The sequence below is a fragment of the Mastomys coucha genome, unplaced genomic scaffold (assembly GCF_008632895.1).
Source record: "Mastomys coucha isolate ucsf_1 unplaced genomic scaffold, UCSF_Mcou_1 pScaffold5, whole genome shotgun sequence".
Classification (NCBI taxonomy): Eukaryota; Metazoa; Chordata; class Mammalia; order Rodentia; family Muridae; genus Mastomys; species Mastomys coucha.
In genome coordinates this window covers 91835050-91841195 of record NW_022196911.1, presented here as the reverse complement: position 1 = coordinate 91841195, position 6146 = coordinate 91835050, and positions in this window count along the sequence as shown.

The window sequence follows — 6146 nt, the reverse complement described above, 5'->3', positions numbered from 1 at the left end:
CCATGCCCAGTGCTGTCCATGCCCAGTGCTGCTGCCCATGCCCAGTGCTGCTGCCCATGCCCAGTGCTTGTACCCAAGGCTGCCATTCCCCTGCTGCTACTTGCTCCCCACTGGTGCTGGTCCCTGATGCAGCTTTTGGTTTTGCTGTTCCTGGATTGCTGTTTTGTGGGATTGCTGGTTGGAGATATCCTGACGTTGGAGATTTGACTTGCTCCAAGGATCCCGATGTCCCTAATCAACAGGAAGTAGTCCAAAGAGGTCTGCAACCACCCCTAACCTTCTTTCCCTCCCATCTAATGTTGAGAGTTAGAAGGTATTGAGGTGAAATAAGGATGGAGAGGGTGGAAGATAAAAGAACCCAATAAAGTAGCCCCCCAGAACGTGTACCTATGATGGTGGGCATTAAGTTTAGAGGAAGAGTTTGGACAGAGGCAAGAGGTATGCAGAGTTAAACTGGGCATGATGAAGGATGCTGTAAACCTAGCATTTGGGAGGCAAAGGCAGAGGAACTCTGGGTTCAAGGCACTACATAGTGAATGAAACAAGCAAGCAACCCCCCCACCCCAGAAACAAAGCAGGTTTGGTCAAGGTATGGTTTGGTTTGTCTTTTTCCAAGTTCTGGTCTTTCATGGTCTTTCAAGGTGGTTAGACAAAGAAGGATTTAAAGGTTTTGTTTTTGTTTTTTCATTTACTTGCTTTGTGTGCATTTGTGAGTATGCCCATGTAGATGTGTTCTTGAATGTGTGGAGTGCAAAGGACAACTTATGGAAGAAGTTGGTTCTTTCTATGGGGAGATGCTGTGGCTCAAACTCAGGTTGTCAGGCTTGGTAGCTCTAATTGGCTCACTGTGCACATCAGGGTGGCTTTGAACTGGAAGAGACCTACCTGCCTTTGCCTCCAGAGTGCTGGGATTGGACATGTGAACCATCATGGTGGGTTTTATGCTGTGCTGTAGATCAAACCTGGGGCTTCATGTATAGTAAGTACTTTAAGTATTCTATGAACTGAGCCCTACCCCAATCTCTCAATAAAGAGTGTGATGGACTGGAGGTGTGTGTGTGTGTGGGGGGGGAACTGAGGCAATAAAGTACAAAAGCACAGTTGAGTGTGCTGGTACATATTTATAATCCCAGCCCTGGGGAGTGGAGACAGTAGGATCCCGGCTCTTAATAGACCGGCCAACCTAGCCTAATGAACAAGCTCCGAGCCAATGGAAAAATCCCTACCCTATCTCAAAAACTGTGGATGGCAGTCTCCAGGAACACCACCAGAGGCCGCTCAGGTGTTGCCTGGGCTCAGGTCATGCCTTGCATGCAGGAGGCCTTTGGATCAATACAAAAGGCTATTGCTCCTGTCCTCTGAGGGGAGCTGTCCATTTGGTCCCCCGCTGGATGATCGTGCCTGCTCCAGGGCACACAGCCTTGCCTTCACAGATAATGGGTCAGTTTGCTCGAATTTGAGGATGGTCTGTCCTCCCATGCTTTGTTTCTCCTGGACCCAAGGTGACTTTAGTTGAGAACAATGACTTATCTCTGCTCCTTCTGCATTGTAGGGCAAGGAGATAAGCCAGATGGACAGACTCCCCTTCCTACTTGTCCTGCCTGTGCAGAATCAAGCACAGGACTTTGACTTGGAGCCAAAGTCTAGGCAAAAGGTTTGGGTAGAGGTGTTAGGCTTTCATGCTAATTGTAGTTACCTAAAGCTGGCGGCTAGGTCCCCTGTGATTCGTTAAACAGGCACCTCAGCCACTTGTCCCAGGATTTGAGATTTAACAAAAACCATCAGTAAGTCTAAATCCAGGGGGGGTCCCATACCCTATTATGGTCTTTGTGGGCACCAGGCATACATGTGGCACACAGACATACTTGCAAGCATAACATCCATGCTTAAGCCAGGCAGCATCCTTAATCCCATTTGGGAGGCAGAGGCAGGCAGATCTCTGAGTTCGAGGCCAGCCTGGTCTACAGAGTGAGTTCCAGGACAGCTAGGGCTACACAGAGAAACCCTGTCTCAGAAAAACAAACAAACAAACAAACAAACAACAAATCCCACCCGTGTTCTGAAAGTAAAAAAAAAAAAAATTTAATTGTTACAAAGGAAAACGAGAAGGGGTTGGCTCACTAAGGTACTGAGGGAAGGAAGGGCTTTTTTCTTTTACTGATGGAAGATTTCAAACATTTGCAGAGAAGTCTTATTTGATGGAAGAGATGGAAAGATTTGAACTCTGTAATAAACACAAGGGGTGTTTTTTTGTTTTGTTTTTAATGTATAAATCTTTTTAAAAAACATTTATTTATTTAATGTATGTGAGTACACTGTCGCTGTCTTCAGGCACACAAGAGGGCATCTGATCCCATTACAGATGGTTGTGAACCACCATGAGGTTGCTGGGAATTGAACTCAGGACCTCTGGAAGAGCAGTCAGTGCTCTTAACCACTGAGCCATTTCTCCAGCCCAATAAACACAAGTTTTATAGTGTTGGATAGAAGAAAACAAAACAGGGGCTGGGCTCAATCTGTAATGAGATCTGACACCGTCTTCTGGTGTGTCTGACAGCGACAGTGTACTCATCTCCATTAAATAAATAAATGAATCTTTAAAGTAGAAACAAGGGCAAAAGTCATCTGATATCTCAACAAATGTAGAAAAGGCCTCTGATAACCTTTGAGGCCCCTTCAGGATAAATGCCCCTAGAGAAACTAGAAATAAAGCCAACATACCTGTGGTGGTTTGAATATGCATGGTCCGTGGAGTGGCACTATTAGCAGGTATGGCCTTGTTGGAGTAGGTGTGGCCTTGTTGGAGTGGGTGTGGCCTTGTTGGAGTAGGTGTGGCCTTGTTGGAGTGGGTGTGACCTTGTTGGAATAGGTATGGCTTCATTGGAGGAAGTGTGTCACCGTGGGGGTGGAGTTTGAGAGACTTTCTTCCTTGCTGCCCAGAATCCAGTCTTCTTTTAGCAGCCTTCAGATCAAGATGTAGAACTCTCAACTCCTCCACGCCATGCCTGCCTGGACGCTGCCATGCTTCCCACCTTGATGATAATGGACTGAACCTCAATTAAACGTTATCCCTGATAAGAGTTGCCTTGGTCATGGTGTCTCTTAACAGCAATGGAAACCCTAACTAAGACATCACCTCAACACAGTAGGGCTATAGCTGATTAACGTATACCCAGCATCCTGACTAGAGAAAGACAAAATGTTTCCTCTAAAATCAGGGAAGAGGGAAGGAAGGGTTTCCATTCTGCCCAGTCTTATTTAATACAGTGCTTGAATCCTTAGCCAGAGTAATAAGACAAAGAAATGAGGAGCTGGTCTGACTGGCTCTCATCTGTAATCCCAGCAATTGGGAGGTTAAGGTAGGAGGATGTGCGTTCAAGACCATCCTGGGCTACAATTCTTTCCATCTAGGAGGGGAGGGGTGGATAAAAGAGGGTGGTGGGATGCTGCGGGCCAGCAAGTCTGGGCCTCTCTCAACCCTCGGGGAAACAGGGTCCTAGTCAGGTCGACAAGGCGTAGGCAAAGAAATGATGGCAGAGATGAGACATGGAAGTGCAGGATCTGAATGTATTTCTCAAAAATGGCATCAGATTTTTGCAGTCATAAAAGAGAAATGAAAAATCTGGCAGCTCAGCGGTCAGGGTACCTCTGGGGCCACCTGAAACACACTGGGTCTAAAGCAGCCACCTCTTCTGGACAGGCACTGCACCCCCCTGGGCCCAAGCACTCTGGGCCCAGGGGTAGGGGGAGCTGCATGAGGCTCAAAGCTCGAATGCTCCGTCTCAAATCTGAATGTATAAGTCCTTCTGTACAAAGTGAAAACCAGGTTTATATAGTATATAGAAAACAGGGCGAATGACAAAAGTCACGTAGGCAGGTGAGGGCCACATCAAGGTCAGTAAGATCAGACAGCAAGACAGAAGTCACATATAGGCAAGTGACGGTCACATCAAGGTCGGTAAGATCAGGCATCCAGGTGCAAAGCGGAAGAGCAGTGGTGCCCTTCCGGCTGGGGCTATCTTGGCAGTCCCAAGCTAATTCTCTGGGTCTGTTGGAGGCAAGCACCAGGAAGTCCCAATCTAGCAGTTCCGGAGAATGAATGCCCTTAAGTGAGGGAAGCCCTTCAATTACACATGTGAAGGCACATGTGTCTAATCCCAGCACTTGCAGAAACAGAGATAGGAGGATCAGGAGTTCAGGGATCTCCCCAGTTACATGGAGAGCTCCAGAAGTTAGTGCTACGCAGTGAGACTCTATCTCTCTCTCTTTTTTTTTTTTTTCGAGACAGGGTGTCTCTGTATAGCCCTGGCTATCCTGGAACTCACTCTGTAGACCAGGCTGGCCTCGAACTCAGAAATCCGCCTCCCTCTGCCTCCCAAATGCTGGGATTAAAGACGTGCGCCACCACCGCCTGGCGAGACTCTATCTCAAAGCAACACATATATATGGCATAAGAGATAGGAAACCTAATTTTAGAAGTACGGATGGGTCTGCCATCAATGACCTCCTGGTGTGCTATGTCCAGATGCGAGCCACTATTCTAACATACCAGGCTGTTGCCAGGTAACTGTGGGGTGGAGCTTGGACAGAATGCTAGCATTTTGTATATGCTTGGCTCAGGGAGTGGCACTATTAGAAGATGTGGCCCTGTTGGAGTAGGTATGTCACTGTGGGTGTGGGTTATAAGACCCTCACCCTACTTGTTTGGAAGTCAGTCTTCTACTAGCAGCCTTCAGATGAAGATATAGAACTCTCAGTTCCTCCTGCACCATGCCTGCCTGGATGCTTCCACGTTCCTGCCTTGATGATAACGGACTGAACCTCTGAACCTGTTAGCCAGCCTCAACTAAATGTTGTCTTTTTATAAGACTTGCCTTGGTCATGGTGTCTGTCCACAGTAGTAAAACCCTAAGACAGTGTCCATAGTCTTCTTGGCTTTTCTGTGCAACATTCCTTCTTCTTCGTCTGAACAGGACCTTGATGCTGTGGGGTCTTACAGAGACAGGATCAAAGGAACACTAGAACTTGGGTAGAGAAAGGAGCCACTTACCTCAGAGTCTGGCTTGGAAATATGTCAGCAGAATTAACAAAAAAATTTGCTCTGACAGTGTCTTAGGGTTCCCATTGCTGTGAAGAGACACCATGACCAAGGCAACTCTTATAAGGATGATATTTAATTGGGGCTGGCTTACAGGTTCTAAAGTTTGAGTCCATTTTCATCAAGGAAGGAAGCATGGCAGCATGAAGGGCAGGGCTGGTGCTGGAGGCCCCGGGAGTTCTACATCTTGATCTGAAGGCAGAAAGGAGAAGACTGAGGAGAGGGCCTCCAGGCACCGAGAAGGAGGGTTTCAAAGCTACCTCCACAGGGACAGAGTTCCTCCAACAAGACCACACTTACTCTCAACAAGGCCATGCTTCCTAACAGTGCCACTCCCTGGACCAAGCATATTCAAGCCACCATAGACAGTATTTGAATAAACACAATAGTCCTTTAATAGAGATGTCCTGGGTTAAACACATCAGTGAATAACTCAGAGTCACTGGCAAGGTACTGGTGTCACATTAAAGGAGAAAATGGAAACCCTGTCTGTGGAATCATTTAGCCAAGAGCAAGACTAGATTTGAATTCTCTCTGTTGTGGGCCTAGTGTCTCTCATCCCTTTGTCTGTCCATTGCATGGATCTGAATCCATGTCTGACTCTGTACCTGTGTCTGTATCTGTCTGTCAGTCCCTAACAAATGGATTCACTGTGTCTTTACACCACAGAAGGCCTCACGTGAGGGCCACTCCACGGAAATCTTTAACAGAGTTTACAAAGGGATTATGTCACTGGCTCCAGTGGATCCCAACTGAAGCAGACAGCCAACACTACTACAAACATCACTGCTCACCATCCAAAAGCCAAAGAATCGTCATTTTAGGGACATGGAAGATACGTCATAATCTAACTAGTACATAATCTAAGCTATGTGTTAGTGTAGACGCTACAAACTGAGAGCTCTGTGATAAACCCAAGGCAAGTGAGCTTATCTGTTACATTGTTCTCTCTTTTTTTTTATTAGATGATTTCTTATTTACAATATCTCCTTTCCCAGGTCCCCTTCCAAAAAATAAAATAAAATAAAATAAAATAAGAAAAAAATAA